The sequence below is a fragment of the Penaeus vannamei genome, chromosome 16 (genome assembly GCF_042767895.1).
Source record: "Penaeus vannamei isolate JL-2024 chromosome 16, ASM4276789v1, whole genome shotgun sequence".
Classification (NCBI taxonomy): Eukaryota; Metazoa; Arthropoda; class Malacostraca; order Decapoda; family Penaeidae; genus Penaeus; species Penaeus vannamei.
The window spans coordinates 10,473,493-10,496,293 of NC_091564.1; the positions used below are offsets into that span (position 1 = coordinate 10,473,493).

The window sequence follows — 22,801 nt, forward strand, 5'->3', positions numbered from 1 at the left end:
TATGGGAGAGATGAGGGGGAGTTAGGAGGGCGTAGGAGTATGGGTGGATGAGAGGAGAGGGAGTGAGGGTGGGGAAGTAGTACGGGAGACGAAGAGGGGAGGGGGGGAAGGAGGGTCTCACAGGTGCACTTCTCTTAATGACGGAGGAAAAACTCCGCGACAGGAAACTGCTCCACCTCGTCAGTCTAATGACTATTTCTTACGCGGGGGGTTACGGGTGTACGTTCCCTTCTCCTCGCCCTCCGACACGCACCCCTCCCTCTCGCCCTCCTTCCTCTCTCTACTTTTCCCTCTCCCTCCTCCCCCTTCTCCCCCTCATTTACAAAAAAAATGTGTGTGTGTGTGTGTGTGTGTGTGTGTGTGTGTGTGTGTGTGTGTGTGTGTGTGTGTGTGTGTGTGTGTGTGTGTGTGTGTGTGTGTGTGTGTGTGTGTGTATGTGCGCGCGCGCGTGCGTGTCTGTCTGTCTGTCTTCCTCTATTCCATCTTACCTTTCAGGCCTTCGTCTCCTGCTTCATTGTTTTTTTCGCGTCCTCTTCGCAGAGAAGTTAGTTGGGTCTAATGATCTTTCGCCGCCGCTCGTCCCACAAGCCGATTATCGCCTTTGCGGCTTAGGTGCAGTTGGCCGTCTCTCCGTCTCTGCCGTCGCGCTCTTTTCGCTTCTTTTTCTCATGACCTTTCTTTTTTCTTTCATTCCTTCTCTGCTTATTGTTTGTTTATTCCTTCTCTGCTTATTGTTCGTTTAATCCTTCTCTGCTTATTGTTTGTTTATTCCTTCTACCCCCCCCCCCCCTCCCTCTCTCTCTCTCTCTCTCTCTCTCTCTCTCTCTCTCTCTCTCTCTCTCTCTCTCTCTCTCTCTCTCTCTCTCTCTCTCTCTCTCTCTCTCTCTCTCTCTCTCTCTCTCTCTCTCTCTCTCTCTCATTCTCTATGGTCCGAAGCGTTCGGCAATAATGTCCTCTGTTCCATTGACGTCACAGACTTAGATGACGTCACAAGAGCTTAATTGGAGCATAATACACAAGGTCGTCTCGAGTTGAAATGACCTGATCTTTACTCGTCTAGAATGAAAAAGAGAATTACTCGGAATAAACATTAAGAATACTTGTGTAAATGGAATATGTATTCTATGATGACCTAACTTAAATGGGGAGCAATTCCCTACGGGTAGTTGTAAGTAGTGGGCGGGGAAGGGGTAGGGTGGGTGGGGAATTGAGGCGCTGCTAAAGCTCGGGTGGCGGGCGGGTGGGCGGGGGCGTCTGCGTTACGGTGTCTTGAAGGTGGGAGCAAGTTCATTCGGGTAGTTAAGGATGATTGCAGAAGATTGCAGGTGCGCGAGTGTCAGGCTCGGATTAGCTACGGTTATAGTTACGGTTGTGGTTTCTGGGAGATGCGCTGCCGTCATGCGCCGCCTGCGATGGGCGTGCTTGGCCGGGGGCAGCGTTCGTGCGGTTGTGGATTGGTTGTTTTGCTTATTTTATTTTGTTACGTAGTTTGGCAGAGATTTACGATTTGTTTTAATGGGTGTCGGGGTGAGTGATGGTTTATTTGAAGGTAGAGTTGTCGTCGGTTGCAGGATTTTGTTCTTTATCACTCCATTTTTATTGGATTTCTCCATTTAGATGTTGTGTATAAATTAGATATACGAATGAGAGCTTCCTCTCTCTCTCTCGCTCGCTCGCTCTCCCCCCTCTCTCCCTCTCTCCCCCTGTGTCTCCCTCCCTCCCTGCCCCCTCCCTAACAATCCGTCTTCTCATCCCTTTCTCCTTCCTCTTCCCATTCCCCTTCTCCCCTCCTCTTTCATTTTCTCTTCTCCTCCACTCCTGTTATCTTTTTCCCTGTCCCTTCTTCCCCCTTCCTCTTCCCAGTCCCCTTCTCCCCTCCTCTTTCGTTTTCTCTTCTCCTACACTCCTCTTATCTTTTTCCCTTTCCCCATCCATTTCCCCTTCCCCTTCTGTCTCCCTTCCCCATTTTCCCCACCGTTTTCCCTTACCCTTCTCCCCCTCCTCTTCCCCCTTCGCCTGCTCCCCCTCCATCCCTCTTTTATTTACTGATGAATTTGAAAGTTCAACTTGTGTAAAGAAACCATCGTCCTCGAAGTGTCGGGATAAGAGGCCCTTTGGGAGAGTCCCCTCTTCCCCCGAAGGAGTGGGCGAAGGAGGCGTCTCCCCCCCCTCCCTCCCCCTTGGTGACCCTGGCGATGAATGACGCTGGCGGGAGAAAGCGCGGCGGCGATTATCCCGGCGGGCGATGCAGACGCGCGCGCGGGGAGTGCAGCAGCGTCACGGCGTCTGCCAAACCCCAGCGGCTTCGAGGCAGACCGGGGCCGAGCCGGTCGTGACCTCTCCGACGCGATGTCATGATTGGCGGATAGTTTTGTTTGTATGCTTGCTTTTTATTGTCATGTTTAGTATTTATTAAATGAAGAATCGAACGAAAGCGCGGTGTTAGGGATTAGTCTTTTGTACTGGAACAGCGGTAGTCGCCAAAGCCGCCTAGCGCAAAACTGGGCGTGGGGGTGCGGGGCCGTGTTTGGTACGTGACGACTGCTGTTCTGCAGTGGAAGTGACAGGTGGAGACGAGGGCTGACACGCCGTATCAGGGGAAGTTAGTAAGTGATTAGGGGGAAAATGTGAATGAATGAAATGTAATGGTGACGGAGGGTCGGAAGAATGATGTGGCTTATCATACGAAATGGATTTTATTAAGAGAACTGACTTGAAAAACAAGACAACAGAGAAGAAACAGGGGAGAAAAGCGCCCGAGCGCAAGGGAAGAGGACGCGGGTAAAGAGTGGGAAAGGAAATGGGCGGAAGCGGATAAATCTTGGAAGACCACACAAAAAAAGGAGACGCAGAGGGAGTGTCCGAGTGTTTCCTTTCGTCCTCGAGAGAAGTGAAGGAAAATTTCTTCGTCTCGGGGGGAGTGTCGGCACTTCGGATCTCGACGGAGGATCTTGACGGTTTTATTATTTTTTATCAATATTTGGTGCTGGCGGTGTCATCGTTTGCCCTGTTTAATTGTTATTGTTGCCGTCATAGTCTGTATCGGTAGAGCTGGTACAACTGTCACTTTTGATCTTATTATTACTGTTTTGATCTTGTTATTATTGTTCTTATTGTTGGTGTCGGGTCGTTGTTAAAATATCATTTACCAGTACCCTACTTTTCTTGCTTTATTTATTGCTCTGTTTTTGCTATACTCGCGGCCATTAAAGTTTGGAGATTACGTAGCCGCAAGCATAAATTTCATCTGACGTCATTTTGTGCTGTTTTTGTCATTACCGGGATTAGTGACCAAGAAAGCATGGCTCTCAATCGCCGAACTTTCGAGAACTCCTTGAATGTCCGTTTTTTAATTTCTTTATTACTTTTTGGTTTAGCATTTTGGTAATAATACGACAAAAAAAAAACATTTGAACAGATGGAAGGAGAAATAAAAGATTGAGAGAAAAAAATAATTATGCTTGAGAAACCCGTTTGAAAATGTCGAAGACAATGGACGAAAGTAGAGAAAGATTAAGAAAATTAAATACACGAAGAAAACAAATAGGATCCTGTAGAATCAACTTGATGCCGCACTAATGCCCTCTGAACCGCGAATTAATCAGGCCGAGGCAGCCCTTAATCCGCGGAGAAGTTTCACGTGATTAGGACGACGTCGGGTGTCGGGGCGTTATCGGGAGTGGGGAGTGGGCGCTGATTGGAGCCGCCCGCGTGTGTTTCGAATTAAGGGAGATACGAAGGAGTCGGTGAGATGGACCAGCTTCCTCGGAGATGATGGAGTGTCTTGGCCCGGAGGTGGTGGAGGTGTGTGGGGGTGGGGGTGGAGGTGGTGGTGGAAGTGGTGGTAGGGGTGGTGGTGGTGATGGTGGTGGTGGTGGTGGTGGTAGAGGTAGTGGTGGAGATGGGGGTGGTAGTGGTGGTGGTGAAGGCGGTGGTGGTGGAGGTGGTAAGCTCTTACCCCTTTGCCATGGCCAGACTTGCCAATCACGTGACAAGTCCTCTCTCTTTCCTCTGCCAGATCACGTCCGTCAACACCCAGGTTTTTCTTCCACAGTCCAAAAAGTTTTATGCAACCTTCCCGCCTGATACATATGTATATATATGTGTGTGTGTCTGTGTATGTATGCAGGCGTATGCATGCATATGTGTGTACCTACGTATATATGTATATACATGCGTGTATACGTGTGCATATTTTAAAGTATGTTTGAAGAAAGAAAAGAAAGACAGCAAACCTTATGTTCTGTTATCGATTGGTACAGTAAGGCCTCTGGTCCGTCTAGCACAAGGAAGACCGAATTGTCAATAAAATATAGCAGGTCGCGTCCAGTGACAGGCGGGAGCGAGGGCCTGAATGCGTGAGGAAGACTGAGAGCATTGGAAAGCATGAGAGAAATCCTATGATTATACTGAGGCTTTAGTGTAAGAAATAATGCAGATACAGAGAATTTCAGAACCAAAGGAAGATTAGGTTACAAAAGAAAAGAAAAAGATAAGTCGGATTATGCTTTGAAGATAAATATGGGATTCACCTACCTCCTCCCCCCTCCCCCCCACACACACACCCTTTTCACCCATCGCCAAGGCTTGAGAACTGTAGTCTCTCGGCCCCGCACAAGGACAGCCTCCTTCCCGCACGCAAGCGAAAGCACAAAAAGGCCCCTTCGAGTCCCAAATCATAAAGCGGAATTGTCTCTGCCGAGTCCTCTGGGAAATGGGGCAGAGACGGGCCCTGTTTCCTGTAGTTAGACGGAACGCAAGGTCTAACTTCACTTCCCTTTTGTGCTTGTGTTTGGGAGAGAGCGAAAGAGTGGGAGGAGGAGGGTGGGTGAATGAATGCGTGAACGAATGAATGAATGAATTAGAGATAGAGAGAGAGAAGATAAGGTGGTAAACAGAGTAAGGGAGGGAGAAATGAGAGGGAGGGAGGGAGGGAGAGGGAGCGGGGGGAGAGGGAGAGGGAGGGAGGGAGGGAGGGGAGAGAGAGGGAGGGAGGGAGAGAGAGAGGGAGGGGGAGGGAGAGAGAGGGGGAGGGAGGGAGAGAGAGGGGGAGGGAGAAAGAGAGAGAGATGGGGAGAGAGAGAGAGAGAGAACATTTTCGTTTATTTGAGGTCTTAGTTCTGCTGTTTCGGTTCACAGGCTAGAGATAAGCTTGGCTTAATGAGAGGAGAAATTACCAAGGCTGCCTTCCTTAGTTGCCTTTGATGTTATGTTTCCTTGTTTGTCTCTCTTTCTTCTTTTTTTTACCCTGTGCTCATCTGTCTATTTTCGCTCTCATCTCCTCTCGTCTCTTCCTCTCTATCCCCCACCCCTCATCCGGACTTCCCTCCCCTAATCTCCTACCTTATCCTATCTTATCCGGTCCTACCTTCTCCCATCTCATCCTGTCATATCCTATCATATATAATATATATCCTATCCTGTATTATCCTACCATGCCCTGTCTTTTATCTCTTCTCCTCTCCTCTCCTTTCCTCCCTTTTGCCCCCCTCCCCCCCTCCACCGCCTTCCCCCGTCCTCTCTTCTTCTCCTTCCCCTCTTCCTCTCCTTCCCTTTCCCTTCTTGTTACGTCTCTCCTTCCCACCATCATTTTATTCCTCCATCCCTTCTTCTTTGTTCGTAACCCCTTCTCTCTCTCTCTCTCTCTCTCCCCATCATTTCATATTCCCTTTCTCATTCCTTTTAGTGCGATTATATCCGCCGTTCTCTTTTGCTTTTCATCCGCCTCTCTTCTAATGGTTATTGCCCCTTTTCCCTGTGATCACAATTCACGTTTTCTGGTCCGCTTACTTCCTCGTTTGTCCTTTGTTCTATTTTCGTCTTTCTTGTTGTGCACTTGGTTTACGCTTTCCCTCCTATGTCTATCTCATTTCATGTCCGTTAATATATTTTCAGATGCTCGTGAAACACACACGCACACGCACTTAATTACTCACTTTCACTCACTCACTCACACACTCACACACTCTCTCACACACTCTCACACACACTCACACACACACTCACACACACACACACACACACACACACACACACACACACACACACACACACACACACACACACACACTCACTCACACACACACTCACACACTCACTCACTCACTCACTCACTCACTCACTCACTCACTCACTCACTCACTCACTCACTCACTCACTCACTCACTCACTCACCCACTAACTCACTCTCACTCACTCACTCTCACTCACTCACTCACTCACTCTCTCACTCACTCACTCACCCACTCACTCTCTCACTCACCCACTCACTCTCTCACTCTCTCACTCACTCACTCACCCTCTCACTCTCTCTTTCTCTCTCTCTCTCTCTCTCTCTCTCTCTCTCTCTCTCTCTCTCTTCCTCTCTTCTCTCTCTCTCTCTCTCTCTCTCTCTCTCTCTCTCTCTCTCTCTCTCTCAGATGTGATTTTTTTTTACAATACGCCCTGTGTAAAATCTATTTTTAAGTCGGTGTTGTTCTTAGCGTTGTTTGTGTGGAGGACTCTTTTTGTTTCCCATTGTCCTCTCTTTATCTCTTTATCTATTCTGATATTCTTTTTTTTTATCTGCATTGCATCTGCAGATATACATAGACAATATTTTTGTTTTATTTCATCATACTATAGTATTGCTAATGTTATTGATAATGGTGGTGGTGGTGATGCTACTACTTCTGCTAGTGCTAAAACTGCGCTACTGCTGTTGCTGCTGTGGTTATTGTTATTGTTGTTTGTGGTGTTTTTTGTTGCCGTCGCGTGTACCCTCATAGACATGAGTATTTCTTAACGCATGAAATGGGGGTAGGGAGTAGGGCTGATAATTTTGTCTGATCGTATACAGAATCAGTTTTATATTGAAGAAAACGGGAACTTAATTATTCTTCAATTATACGTGTGTGTTAACGATTGTTTTAATGCCTGCAGAAATCAAGTGATTGCACCATATGCCGCGCTGCACTGACGCTGTGCTTTCCGGAAAAAAGTCTTATCTCAAAACGTATCAAAACCACACTTTGACGCAGTGTTTCTGGCGACGGACGGAGCAAGCAGCCTGTGGGATCGGGCGAAGGGCGTGCTGGACGAGGGGATGGGCGCCTCGTTGTCTCTCGTCCAGCATGTGGGCGCTGCAGGGACTGGAGCTGCCGGGCGGAGGGGAAGGGGAAGGGGAAAGGGAAGGGGAAGGGGACGGGGAAGGGGAAAGGGTAGCGACATTTGCAGTCCGCTTGTTATCCATGGTAGGAAGAGGGAGGAAGCGACAGGAAGTTTAGTAGATAAAACGAGGGGGAGGAGGGAAGGGAAGGGATGGATATAAGATTAAAGAAATAGTAAAAAAAATGGGAATAGAAGAGTTGAGGAAGAGAAGGATAGGATGACACATCTGATGAAGGATGACCGAAGGTAACGAGAGCGGAGACATATAAATTCACAGTAATTTGATGCTCAGTTTTAAGGATACCTGTACGAGAGGAGGGATTATAATGGAAATGATTCCCGCGTGCTCTATCTAATTTATCAGCCGTCCGTGCGTCGCTCTCTGAAGTCATTGGGCCACTGGATTTAGGGGATGACGTCGATCGCGTATAAACGGAGTTACGGTGAACATTTTTTTTTTTTTTTTTTTGTTAGGGATAACTTTTTGATTAAAAAATGAATATCTGGTAGTTTTTGTTCTTTGCAGGTTTTATTTTGGCTGTGGTTGTGAGTTTGCGATGTGATCCGCAGGCTTTCATTCAAGCGATTTATTGGATTAAGACTGTAATTCCAGACCTGCAACGCCCGGTTCAGACCGCAATGACTTCCAGGAACAAGCATTCTCCATTATTCCCCCTGATGAAGGATGCCAAGGTCACAAGGTCCTTCTGGCGGAACATGAAAAACCATCAACCCCGTTCGACCTCTTGCACTTGACCCGACCTGACCTTTTGTAGTTCCTGTTCGTCGTTCTCGGGTTCGTCTCCCATTCCGGCTCGCCCAGTCCGATACGTGCGCGAGCATAGAGATCGTTTTTATCATTATCCGAGATTATTGTTATTTTTTATCGTCATTATCCGACATAATTGTTATTTTTTTATTCATCATTATCCAACATAATTGTTATTTTTTAATCATCATTATCCGACATGTATATATTTTTTAATCATCATTATCCGACATAATTGTTATTTTTATCGTCATTATCCGACATTATTGGTATTCCTATCATCATCATCGCAAAGCTGATGATGATCACTATGATCACAGCAAACTCAAATAGAATTACAATCCTGCCGTTCGCTGTTTCATACCTCCGGCTCCGAGTCTCCCGATCCGAAGATTCGCGAGCGGCATTTCCGGAGGCGCCCCGTCGCGTCGTCCCGTGGCCCGCGCTCGGCCCGTGACGCATGGAGGGGGAACCTGTCGGGGTGACTCACTCGCGCGCTCAATACCAACCACGTCGTCCATTGTTATACTTACTGGCTTGGGGAAGGGCCGTCGGGGCGTGAATTGTTTATTATTTTTTTCTTCTGGTTTTGTTTTTTTTCTTTTTCCCCTTTTGTGACGTTTTGTAAAAATTTTGCTTTTAACGGGCGCTGCTTTTGATTGATAATTAGTCACAGGGTGTTACATTTCCTGGTCCGAGGTTCAAGATTTCTATTCATGATTATTATATATATCATTAATATCATTATAATTGTTAGTTAATAATAAAGATAATTATAATACTATTGTTATTTATTATTGTTATTGTTATTATTATTATTATTATTATTATTACTTTTATTATATTTTTATTAATAAGAATAATATTTTATTATTATTATTATGGTTATTATCATTATTGTTGTTTTATTAATATTATTATTAATATTTTATTATTGATATTATTATATTTACTATTATTATCATTGTCATTATTATTATTTTTATCCTATCTTCGTCGTCGTCGTTTTCCCTATCTAGTTTTTTTCTCTGGTGCGTCCACAAGCACGTTCGCTCACGAGGTCCTCCCTCCTCACGCCACAGAGTAAGCCTTTCATCGCTCCGTAGCTTCACGGCTTGCCTTCTTGCAGCCGACCACGCAGCCGCCATTTCTCATCCCTGGGGCACTGCCGTATTTTTAGATTATTCTAGAAGTTTTTTTTTTTTTTTTTTTTTTGGGGGGGGGAAGAATTTGTTATTAAACTACGCTATCTTGGTTCACCCAATTACTTCCGGAAATATACACATTTCTGGCCTCCCGTGCGGAAGGGCTTGCGGTGACGTCACACGAGCATAGTATCGGCTCTCTCTGCTTCCACCTTGTACCACTACTCCACCTACTCCATATTTTTAGATTATTCTAGATTTTTTTTTTTTTTTCTTTTTTTTTTTGGCGGGGAGAAGAATTTGTTAATAAACTATCTTGGCTCACCCAATTACTTCCGGAAATATACACATTTCTGGCCTCCCGTGCGGAAGGGCTTGCGGTGACGTCACACGAGCATAGTATCGGCTCTCTCTGCTTCCACCTTGTACCACTACTCCACCTACTCCATATTTTTAGATTATTCTAGATTTTTTTTTTTTTCTTTTTTTTTTTTTTTGGCGGGGAGAAGAATTTGTTAATAAACTATCTTGGCTCACCCAATTACTTCCGGAAATATACACATTTCTGGCCTCCCGTGCGGAAGGGCTTGCGGTGACGTCACACGAGCATAGTATCGGCTCTCTCTGCTTCCACCTTGTACCACTACTCCACCTACTCCATATTTTTAGATTATTCTAGATTTTTTTTTTTTTCTTTTTTTTTTTTGGCGGGGAGAAGAATTTGTTATTAAACTATCTTGGTTCACCCAATTACTTCCGGAAATATACACATTTCTGACCTCCCGTGCGGAAGGGCCTGCGGTGACGTCACACGAGCATAGTATCGGCTCTCTCTGCTTCCACCTTGTACCACTCCTCCACCTACGCCACCCTCTCCCTTTAGCTTCTTGTCTGCTCATCCACTTTTTCCCTTCACCTCCCACTTCTTCACTATTATTTTCTTCCACATCCCTTCCCTCCTTCCACCTCATTCAGTATCCACCAATCATTTGTGTATTTTTCCTCCACCTTCTCTTTTTCTCTCCCTTTTCCTCATCCTCCTCCTTTTTTCTCCCTTTCCCTTTCCCTCCTCCTTTTTTCTCCCTCTTCCTCAACCTCCTCCTCTTCTCTCTCTCTTCCTCCACCTCCCCCTTTTTCTCTTCCTCCACCTCCCCCTTTTTTTCTTCCTCCACTTCACCCTTTTCTCTCCCTCTTCCTCCACCTCCCCCTTTTTCTCTCCCTCTTCCTCCGCCTCCTCCTTTTCTCTCTCTCTTCTTCCACCTCCTCCTTTTCTCTCCCTCTTCTTCCACCTCCTCTCCCTTCACCCACTCCTCCACTTACTCTCTTCTTCATCGTTTTCCACCTCCTTCACCCACTTCCACTCGCCCAATGGAACTCATTCCACCTATTTTGTCAAGGTCCGCTGTTCTTCATCTCGTGAAGACTGACTGACCTTTGGAAAGGCTCCACGTAACCTAATCTTCGTCAGCTGCGGCGATGTGCCAACAGCATAACTTGCGGCAAGAGTAAACGTGATCTCTCCCGGGACGACAGTTTCATCTTCATTTTTCATCATTCACGTTTATTTTTTCGTCGGAGGAAAGAGAACTCCCCTTTTTTTAAAGGAAGAAAAGTCCATAGTCTAAACTGGATGCAAATACGAGGAAACTTTGTCGCGAGGAGACAACTTTTTGAAGTAATTTTGGTCGCTGGCGGAGAAGCTCCTTGTCAGAATGTTCGGGAAGCCTCTGCGGTTAAAGCGGAGTAAACGTACATAACATTGAGGAAACACAAGAAAAAAAATTAACAAACATAAGCTGCAGATGTTCTTAAGTCAAGGGAACTAAGCAGTGATTTTGAAGTAATGACTGATGGGAATAGACATTTGAAAAAAATCAGCTAAACATAAGGAAATATAGAATGATCATTCATGAAGGAGAAAAAAAATGTAAATAGGCACCCTAAATATGACCATTATGGATTATGCACGGTATTGGGAACAGGTAAAGGTATACATAACGGAGGGAGAACAAACTATGCTATAAATGGATAAAAGGAAATGAAAGGAGATATACATGACACAAAAAATGTTTTTGTGTCGCATTGTCAAGTTCGAAAAATAGAGTCGATGAAATTTATGCCTACTAATGTGGTTAAGCCGCAGCGATTTTTTATTGCTTTAGGGTTTCGCATGACATGTTGATCCGTTGTACTTTTTCGTCATTTCCAAGAAACCACAGTGATTTTTTATATCCTCATGGAATTCAGTAGAAAAAAAAGTAAAAATGGAGAAAACACGGTTTCTTCTCCTCCCGGGAATATTGCGTCTCGTGAAAATGAAGAAAGCGGAGAAGAAAAATGCGCGTGGTGGTTTTTCGCCTTCGTGAGACCGTTGAAGATGACCCTTGCAGGAGGAGAACTCGCGCTTCGCCCTCGGATTCCCAGACACTCCGCTTCCGCTCTCCGCTTGGCCGTCGTCTTGTGTCTGATCCTGCTTTTGTGTGTGAGGCATCGCTCCTTTTTGTTGGAGTTTTAGGTTTAACGTATTGCTTCCTTAGTTTTGGTCTCTCTCTCTCTCTCTCTCTCTCTCTCTCTCTCTCTCTCTCTCTCTCTCTCTCTCTCTCTCTCTCTCTCTCTCTCTCTCTCTCTCTCTCTCTCTCTCTCTCTTTCTTTCTTTCTTTCTTTCTTTCTTTCTTTCTTTTTCCTCTCCTTCCCTCCCCTCCAACCTTCTCCCCTCCCCCTTCCCTTTTCTCACCCCGCTTCCTTTCCCCCCTCTCTTTCTACCTCTACCCTTCTCTCTTCCTCTCGCTCACACCTCTGTGTGTGTGTGTGTGTGTGTGTGTGTGTTTTCATGTCTGTACCTTTGTGAACGTACCATGTGTACACAACCTCGATGAATATACCAGGTAATGTTTCCAAGATTAGAGGGCCGAACTGGGCCGGCGAACGCCAACCTTTGGCCCAAATTCGGCCGGAAGTGTGGTCGATAGTCGCGTGATTTTAGGCTCTTTTATCAGCTTGAAGGTTCCGGGAATTTCTTTGGACGGAGTCGGCAATTTGTCTGCGTCCGAGCGGCGGTGGTCTAGCCGAGGTGGAGCCGAGGAGGAATTGGGGAGCGGCAATTATGCTGTGGCGAATGCATTGGATATTTGGGAAGTCCCTGTTTTTCCATCTACTTTTCTTTTTTTTTTTGAAATCAGTATTTTTCCTTGTAATTTTGAAGATTTGTTGCAAATCCATAACTCTGTCTTTTTGGTGGGGAGGATATCGTCATTCGTTGCATTATTTTTTATTGTTGTTAGTCAGCCCTTTTTTTCTTTTTTGTCTTATTTTACAAGTAAGGATTTTAGATTTATGATTGTATTTTAGCGTTGTTTATTTCCAACTAAGTCTGCATAAACTAAGTTATAGATATGATAAACTTTGAAAACAAACAAATAAAAAAAGACACAAAATTAGCCACGGACGTCGTTTGAATCCTATTTTGAAATAATATGTAAGTGCTCCGCTCTTGCCTGTACTGCTTATCGAGTGTCACGGTTCCCCGGCGCACATTCCACGCAGACAATGGCGGGGACCGGGAAGCATTCGGGGTAGAGTTACGTGGCAACTGATACCCATGAAAAGCTTGCTGTTTAGCTTTGGCGTACCTGCAGATGGTTAGGGTTCGCGACGGGACGGCTCGCGCGCGCGTGCACACACACACTGAGAGGGAGAGAAGAAGAGAGGAAGAGAGAGAGAGAGATGAAGAGAGAGAGAGAGAGAGAGAGGGGCGGGGAGAGAGAGAAAGAGAAAGTAAATGTGTGTTTGTGTAAATGTGTGTGTGTATGCGTGCTTACGTGCGTATGCATTCGTACGTGTACGTGTGTGTATGCGCGCGCTCTTGTGTCTTTGTGCAGGGATAAGTATGGCCATGCACCATTATGGATGGATGTGCTTTTAGGTTCACGTGCATGTGTGCTTTTGCTGAAGGTGTGTGCCGGAAGTAAAGTGCTTCAAGGGATGTCACTGGATCCTCCTAATGCCTGCGCCTTGTCAGCATCCCCTTGTACCTTGCAACGAACGACCCTTCCTGAAAGAGTCAACGATGTTGCCAAAGACCATGGCCTTGATGTATGATAATGTTGTTGCAGCTTTACAGGCGTTAGCGAACACCATCCCGAGACCAGTTTAACTTAGTTTCCAATTATTTAAATTAACCGCGTGTAATTATTACGGCTGTACAGCTCTGCGGCGAAATTGTCGCATGATTTACACGTGGCAGACAAAGTTCCGAGCCTGCAGCTCTCTCAGATGTGGCAACCTTTTCCCCATAACCTTGCAGTTGCTTTTCGTTCTGGCAAGAAACGGTTTCATTTGTAAACTAACATTACCTCGTGTTTTGCAACAGTATGAATTTTGTCATTCCAAGTGTACAGGGTGTTATTTTTTCAGCAACATCCGATAGCGTTGATCTTGCAAGCTGTGGTGTCTCGTGTAATTACATTTTTTGTGCAGAATATATATGAGCAGTTGGAAGATGGTAGTTTGCTTGTAATGTAAATGTTGATGCCCCAAACACGGCCTTGGTCTAAATTAGAGTCAGATGGTTCCTGTAGAGGGTGTAGCGGCGTGGCTTGTGAGGGCAGGCGTCTCCAGCCGGGCTTTTCTTCGCCGTCGTCGTCAGCGTCTTCGGCATAAACCATCATCCTAACCATTTCATCGCATCTTACATCCATCGTTATCTCTTCCCTTCCGCCATAAATTAATTTGTCGGCGAGGGTTGAGGATTTTTTCCTTTATGCGTGACTGATTCTGAGGATACATCTTGACGCACATTGGTGCTCATTCATTGCGCTGAGGGAGACGTAGGTTGCACTAATGGCGGCGCCTTTATGATGTAAATGGTTGCCGTGATGGATTTCCTGCGGCTGTCGAAGAGGAGTTCGGTTGCGGTGGCAGGTTTACTTAGAGACCTCGGACGGGAGAGAGATTAGGGAGGCAGAGACCGATTCATGCCGGAGAGCAGCTTCGTAATTAAACAAGGAAATGAAACGGGAGGACGTGGAATCAGTTGACCTAACAGCACAGGAGGCAAAAGTTCAGCCTCAAGGAACGGTGTCGGTAGTCGAATCCTTGTTAAGGCTGTTGACGCTTTACTTCGGCAATTTTGTTGCGATGCGTCGACCTGTGGTAAATGTTTTGCATATCGCGTTTCATGTCACCAGAGAGAATTAAAGGAGACAGTAGAACGCAGTGTTTATGTATCAGGGTAATCATTTTCCAAAATGTTTCTCGTGGAAAGGCCGGTAGGCAGCATGGCTCATGGCATGTTCCATAACAGTTTGCGTGGCAACCGTGGCGAGTGTTACCAGAGTGGTGTACACACCCTGATGCCAAGACCGTTAGTCAGTACAAGGCCTTAACCAACCTGTGGTACTGTTAATTAACCTTTGAGGGATCAGCCTCCCCCTTCCCGTCCTTTCCAATGTGACTCCAGTTGAGAGATGCGTGATAGAGTTTAATGGCTTGATGGCAATGAGATTGCACGTGGGCGTGTCCTGTCACCGCCTCGTCACGAAAGCACTCATCAGGATGACATTACGCCGGGGCTTGCTTCTCTCGACTTATTATTCGCCAAAATGCACCGTCAATCACTCTCTGTCTAAGGCATCTGCGATACTGCGTACCTAGTCATCGATGCCTTTAAACCCTGCGTCGTCGAAGCTCACGCCCACACTCGCAAGAAAGCTATTTCGTCTCCTTTCCGCACTGCAACTTTTAATCTACACGTAGGACCAGTCTTTTATAAATGAAATGGTGTTTGCGGGGAGCTTTACTCTTCTCATTTCTCTTTATTCCACCTTGTTTCCTTTTTTGACATAACTAGCTACCTACTCGTGTCTGCTCCCATTCCCTTCTCTACTCCTAACCACTGAGCAAATGAACAAACGGCGTCGTCGACGTCGCTCGGGAACAGACGAGGCCGTCCAGGTGTCGCAGGCGTCGAGACCGAGCTCTCCCGAGGCAGGTGCTGGTCGTGGCGGCTGCCGTTTGCTCTCTCGTCGCGCACGTGGGCTTCGTTCGGCGCGGCGGCTCGCGGGGTCCGCCCGCACGTGAGCACGTCTCCTCGTGCGACCTCTCCCTGCGGCTGGAAGTGATCGTGAATTCGGAATGTCCTTTAGGTCGTCATTTCTTTCTTATAGTTCGTGCCGAGGAGTCTTTTGTGGGCCACGGGCAGGTTCGGTTGCCATTAGGAAATGCAACCTAATGGCTCCTTTGTTTGTTTTTAGACGTATCGTATTTCTACGCATTGTATAGGCCAAGAGACTTTTTATTGTTGCTAACACCATTCGGGGTTGTATTAGTGTTCACCATATTAGGTGGTTCAGAATTCTATACGGATACCTAAGACTTATACTTTTAAGACGCATGTTATAACTACTGATGTACACAACACAGAGGCCACCTCCCGATAAGGACCTAAATTAGATATTAGATGTGTCACCTGTGCTAGACTAACCAGTTAAGCGTCATCGATAATCCCAGTGCATATTCGGTTGAAATCTTACCCGATTAATTCTAGTCATGCTTCTCTTGGAGTTGCACGTGCGATGAAACAGTGCACTTTTTCCTTTCAAAAAAAGTTGCATGATTAAATAACCCCCACAAGGTACGAACGGCAGCCAATCGTAAGCCAGTAAGAAATAAACGACGGGAAATAGCCCAGCAGAATCCGAGGAACGGAGGAAATATCGTGTTCTAATTCATCACTCGAGACTCGTGGCTGAGCGCACTGCCGAATGATTTAGAATGATTACAGGCCAAGGAGATGGCGATTCCATGCTCATCTCTGCCCAATAAAGTTGCCTTCTCGCGGGGGGTCGACCCGGCAGCGCCCGCATCATGCATAAATTATACCATGCATTGATCAAGGGGCGTGGCAAGGCGCGCTTAAGGATGCAGGCCATGCAGGCTAGGCAGGCTGACTTCTGGTATATATGAAACTGAGCAGGAAGTGTAACGAAAGGGTGGAGGAAACAGGACAGCATTAAAAGATGGAAGGAGAGATAAAGGGAGATTTGAAAATTAGATAAATTGGGAGTGATGTAATGAATTAAAATACATTTATGTTTAATATGGACCCGCCACGAAACCGAATGAAAAAAAAATAATCATAAGAAGTTGCAATGGGAATCGAATGCCTGCAAAACATGAAAACTGAAAACCAAACCTTTTTTCATTCGCTTTGTTTTAACTACCATTTTACTGCATGTGGCTTGTCAAAATCGCAAAAAATGTTGTACGTGATTTGCACGAGAGAGAACGTCTTTTCGTAATCCTGAATTCTTTGGTGACGACGTTCACAGTCATAACCATCAATGACGTAACCCTTGTTTGTTTAGTTGTTTTTTATGTCAAATCCAGCGAACCACATTTATCCAAATCAGTCCTTCTTAATTCCACTTCGGTTCGCTTTTCTCTCGAAATTTCCCTCTCTCTCTCTCTCTCTCTTTCTTTCTGCTCGTCATGTTCTCTGTCCGCCTGACCCTGTTTGACCTCGCTCGCACACCCTGCCGCAGAACCACGCTGATGTCACAGCCGAATTTTGTGTCACGATTCCTTATCGCTCCATCGTGTTAAAGAGTCGTTCAGTTCTCGACCACTTGGACTGATTTGCATAGCATTTTCTTGACTCCCTTAAGGCCATTCTCCTCCGCGTTTAGAAGTCTTGCCTTGTCGTGAGAAGTTTGGTCGGGCTTGCAGGCTGTTGCAGGCTGTTGGGTGCTCATGAATTGTGCATGAAGGTGATATATTGCGGATTATATTTTATGTGGCGGGGGAGTGCAGTTTGTTTGCCTTCTCTTTTAGCTGGCGATGGTATCAGTGTTGTTTCTGTTGGGTACTCTCGTTACTGGTATTCTTGTCATTTTTATCATTATAGTTGTTTTTGTTCATTATTATTATTATTGTTATTGTTGTTATTATTATTATTTTTATTATTGTTATTGTTATTATTGTTATTGCTTTTGTTGTTGTTGTTGTTGTTGTTGTTATTATTATTGTTATTTTTATTATGTTGTTATTATCATTAGTAGTAGTAGTAGTATTGTTATTGTTATTACTACTACTACTATTATTATTATCATTATTATTATTATTATTATTATGATTGTTATTATTATTATTATTATTATTATTATTATTATTATTGGAATTAGTGATAGTAGTAGTCTTACTAAACGATAGTGGTGACCATCAGCTGCTATTATCAAAATTGTAATAGATATCAGACATTATCAAATAATTGTATTCCTTCCCTTCTGGATCGGAATAAGTCCTCCATAGCGGTGCCTTCATTCTTCATCTCCCTCTTTCAGTTTTCTCCATCCTTCTTCCCTGTTTCGTTTCCTTCTGGGTCAACACCCTTGCCTCGCCCCTCATTCGCACTCCCGCGATTGGTTATGCACAGTCAGTAATGCAGAAACCCCCAAGAAGAAAATCAACATCAAAATGATCGGAACGGCAGTCGCTATGCAAATTCAGAGTGTTATCTGCCGTAAAAAAGGTAAAAAAACGAGATACGTCGTGTTGGTCCTCGCAGCTGGAACCGCCGGGAGATGAGATCAGGGCAACCGAGGAACATCCGAGGAGAACAATGAAATCAGGTCGTTGACTGGGAAAGGGGGGAGAGGAGGGGGTGGCGAGATGGTGAGGGGGTGAGGGGGGGGAGAGGAAGAGGGGGAGAGGGGGGGGAGGGGGAGGGAGGGAGATGAAGATAGGGAGAGGAGAGGGAAGGGGTGTGAGGAAGGGGAAGAAGGAGGAATGGTGATGTAGAGTTTGGGAAGGATAGAGAAAGAGGGGAGAAGGAGAGGGCAATAGGCGATAATGCTGTGAGGATAAAATGCGGTGGCAAAAAATGTGAAAGGGAAGGAAATGTAATCAGAGCAGAGTGGGCGATAAGCACAGTGTGAAGAGGAGACTAAATATTGGATAGAATATTGGAACTGAATATTAATTTAAGTATTTGAACTAAATGGCAGATGAAATATAAGATTAGATATTACGATTTGATATTATGTTACATGTGAAGTTTAGGTGTTAGATTGCGTATCAAGATTAGATAAATATAATTATATAGGGACCGAAATGGGAAGAGGCAGAGCGTGACTAGATAAAGTCGATAGGAAAAGGAGGGGAAGAGAGAATATGCATAATAAATGAAGGGACTGGCGTGTGGTCAGCGCGGTGCGTGGGCAGAAATGAGGGGAAATGTAAGTGGAATTGGAAAGGCCAGCATTAACGAAGGGAGAAAACATAGGGGAGTAAGTACGAGGAAAAAAAACGAAATAAGAGAAGGATATAGGCTTGAAGTAGCGGTTTTCACGAAAAGGAAAACGCGGCTGGGACGGGAGGAGAGGCACAGAGAGAAGCAACAAGGGCGAGGAGAGAGGAAGAAAGAAAATAGGACAGCCATGTCACGAATACCCCCCCCCCCAAAAAAAAAAAAAAAAAAAAAAAAAAAAAGTGGCTAAAAGTTCATGGCCAACGAAAGGGGAGAAATAGCACAGACGAAGAAACAGTAGAAGAGGAGTGGACCAACGGGTTCCTCTCTCAGGGGATCGAGGCCCCAGAGGACGGGGATGTCGTGACCTTTGCAGTTGGGGGGCGGGAGAGGAGGGGGGAGGGGAGCACTCGTGATCGGGGAAAGGTGGCCGGATGAGGTAACGTTTCGGAGGGTGATGGAGGACCTCCTCTGCTCCCTGGCGTCGCTTGTTTACTAAAGGCGCTGGTTTTGTGATTCACGCGGCATTCACATTTTCACACATTATGCAAAGAATTCATGAATCTAAACATTTGTGGGTGTGCGTGGGGGCGAATACACAGGCTAGCTCGAGCTGTTTTTTTGCGTGTAAGTGTAATGGGGAAAATAAGAGCAGGAATAATGGTACTACTGATAATTTTGACAATGAGCGAGATGTCAAAAGGAATCAACTGCAGCAAACTCATTTATGTTGTTGTGTATAATGGAGATTTTAGAGCGAGACGGAGGGGGAGAGAGAGAGAGACGGAGGGGGAGAGAGAGAGACGGAGGGGGAGAGAGAGAGACGGAGGGGGAGAGAGAGAGACGGAGGGGGAGAGAGAGAGACGGAGGGGGAGAGAGAGAGACGGAGGGGGAGAGAGAGAGACGGAGGGGGAGAGAGACGGAGGGGGAGAGAGAGAGACGGAGGGGGAGAGAGAGAGACGGAGGGGGAGAGAGAGAGACGGAGGGGGAGAGAGAGAGACTGAGGGAGAGAGAGAGAGACTGAGGGAGAGAGAGAGAGATGGAGAGAAAGAGAGAGAGACGGAGGGAGAGAAAGAGAGAGAGACGGAGGGAGAGAGAGAGAGAGACGGAGGGAGAGAGAGAGAGACGGAGGGAGAGAGAGAGAGACGGAGGGAGAGAGAGAGAGACGGAGGGGGAGAGAGAGAGACGGAGGGGGAGAGAGAGAGACGGAGGGGGAGAGAGAGAGACGGAGGGGGAGAGAGAGAGAGAGAGAGAGAGAGAGAGAGACGGAGAGAGAGACGGAGAGAGAGAGAGAGAGAGAGAGAGAGAGAGAGAGAGAGAGAGAGAGAGAGAGAGAGAGAGAGAGAGAGAGAGAGAGAGAGAGAGAGAGAGGAAGAGCGAGACGGATGGAGAAAGAGAGAAATGGAGAGCGAAATGGAGGGAGAGAGAGAGAGGGAGAGCGAGACGGAGGGAGAGCGAGACGGAGGGAGAGCGAGACGGAGGGAGAGCGAGACGGAGGGAGAGCGAGACGGAGGGAGAGCGAGACGGAGGGAGAGCGAGACGGAGGGAGAGCGAGACGGAGGGAGAGCGAGACGGAGGGAGAGCGAGACGGAGGGAGAGCGAGACGGAGGGAGAGCGAGACGGAGGGAGAGCGAGACGGAGGGAGAGCGAGACGGAGGGGGAGAGAGAGAGAGAGAGAGAGAGAGAGAGAGAGAGAGAGAGAGAGAGAGAGAGAGAGAGAGAGAGAGAGAGAGAGAGATAGAAAGGGAGAGCGAGACGGAGGGAGAGAGAGAGAGAGAGGAAGAGAGAGACGGAGGGAGAGAGAGAGAGGGAGAGCGAGACGGAAGAAGAGAGAGAGTGAGGAAGAGCGAGACGGAGGGAGAGAGAGAGAGAGAGAGAGAAAGGGAGCAGAGGCGGATTCATGCTCACGTGTGATCGATCCTTCGCTTCCCAGCTCTTTTGAAGGCCTAGCTAACATTACTGGCAACTTTTGTGAAGCTTTGTGATGTCATCGCCCATACTGTTGTAGTTGCTATTGCTATATTTTACGTATTGTCCCTTTTGTTGTTGTCTTATAGTGCTCATTTTCTGATATTAGAACTGAAATATTTTATTTTATTTATATCACAACTAGGCTTCAAAGAACCAAGTCTAGAGGAGATAAACCTCACAGGAAATGAATGTCAGAGTTTGTAGTGTTGCGGTAAATGATAAACAGATAGAGTGAGCGGGCGTCAAACGCGGTCGTTTCAATCCGTAGATTATTCTCAGCGTTTGGTTAAATTGGCCGAGTCATTTGATGATTGGACAAAATGCGCGGAAGTCTTTTCTGAAGACTCGTGACTTTCAGTCTTTCGAATATTTGGAAAACTTAGGCATGTTAAATGTCATCCTTTGTTTTCTTGTTTTCTTTTCGAAGCTTTTGTTATATTTTCTTCAAAGGGCAGCGCGTGTATCTCTCGCGCTCTTCCCTCCTTCCTAGCAACGTTATAACCGGCAATTATCAAGTTAACCCTTTAGGCTCCTTTTACTCGGGTCTTTAGAACGCATTTTGTCAATTTCGCCCGCGCGCTCTTGCTGTTTTCCGACTTGTGTGTATCTTTACACACACACGAACATACATACATACAAATATACAAACATACATACATGCATACATGCATACATACAAATATACAAACATACAAACATACATGCATACATGCATACATGCATGCATGCATGCATGCATGCATACATACATACATACATACATACATACATACATACATACATACATACATACATACATACATGCATACATACATACATACATACATACATACATACATACATACATACATACATACATACATACATACATACATACATACATACATATATATATATATATATATATATATATATATATATATATATGTATATATATACGTACATACGTACATACACATATACACACACAGAGACACAAAGGCAAGGTTTCATTTTATGTATACGTGTATTGACTTTAGTTCTTACTCTTCTCATATTTTTTATTATCGTTACTGATTGTTATTACCATTGTTATTGTTATTAGTATTGCTATCTTTACCATCATCTTTCTTCTTCATCATCGAACGTGATAATAGTATTAAAGTTATTATTAATGTTGTTATTGTAGTTTTCATTATCATTGCTGTTATTCTTGTAATATATTGAAACGAAAAGTATTCAAAATTCGTAACAAATTGACAAGTGCGTATAAAAGATTTTGAGACCTAATGTAGGCCTACATTTTTTAAACTATTGGATATTGATTTATTGAGTATTGGATAGAACACGCAGCAGCCAATTCTATATTTCACAGATTTTTATTAGTATTTTTTGTACAATGAATAACACTTTATACATAATTTCTCTTATGTACAGTGGACTATTGTGTTGTCCCAAACTATGAATAATGCAAATGAGAATAATTCAGTCAAAAGAGATAAAATACCTTTTCCGTCTCGCTTGTTGACGTGGCGACCTTGCTTAGAGTTATGCTCATGTTACAATTGGTTAAACTGTAAGGCATAGGGGGCACTCGGGTATATTACGTGGGTGGGATGTAGGCACCGCAAAACAAGGGTAAAGGGGAGCTAGATGAAACGGGGGTGAGGGTGAGAGGAAGAGAGGCGACGGGGGTGGGGTGGGGGTGGGGGGTCGAGGGAAAAGAGAAAAAGATGGAGCAATTTGAGGGAGAATATAGAGAGGAGGGAGGGAGGGAAAGTTGATTGGACATAGATAGAAAGAGGAGGCAGTGGGGAGTGGGAAGCAGGGAGAGGGTGGAGGGAGAAGTGGTTGGGGAGGTTAGGAATGGATGGAGAAGAAATAACGGCGTGACGAAGGAAGTGATGGGGACTAGAAGAGAAGGAGAAGGGATGGAAGGTGATGGGAAAGGAAATGGGGGAAGGAAAAGGAGGTAGGGACCAGTGGGATGAGGAAGGAAAGAGGTGTAGTGGCAAATAGGAAGAGTGGGAGGGAGAGGGAGGTAAATAGGGGGAGTGGGAGGGAGAGGGGGGAGGAGAGTGAGGTAGTGACAAATAGGGAGAGGGGGGAGGAAAGGGAGGTAGTGACAAATAGGGAGAGTGGGAGGGGGAGGGAAGTAGTAGCAAATAGGGAGAGGAGGACGAAAGGGAGGTAGTGACAAATAGGGAGAGCGGGAGGGAGAGGGAGGTAGTGCCAAATATGGAGAGTGGGAGGCAGAGAGCTTTGAGAGTAAGGGATAGAGGGGACGAGGGTAGAGGAAGACAGCTGGGCGCGCGTTCATGAGTGTGGGCGGGACGTAAGTAGGTTTACAAATGTTTGTGCGCGTACAATAGCGAGCGGAGTTTGTTTGAGATGGATTCGCTTCGTTTCGTTTTTTATCTATTTATGTATTCGTTGATTTATGTTCCTGGCTGTGTGTGTTGTTTTTATTTTGATCACTTGTTTACATTTCGATTTTTTTCGATGTATTTGCTCGTTTGCGTGTGTGTATGATATCATTTTATT

At 45.6% G+C, this 22,801-nt stretch overlaps 1 protein-coding gene across 3 annotated transcripts in view; it reads left to right on the top strand.

The window, feature by feature from the left end:
• shot (dystonin-like protein short stop) overlaps nt 1-22,801 on the top strand; it is a 433,523-nt gene that overhangs the window by 77,308 nt on the left and 333,414 nt on the right. The gene's annotated exons all lie outside the window — the stretch shown is intronic.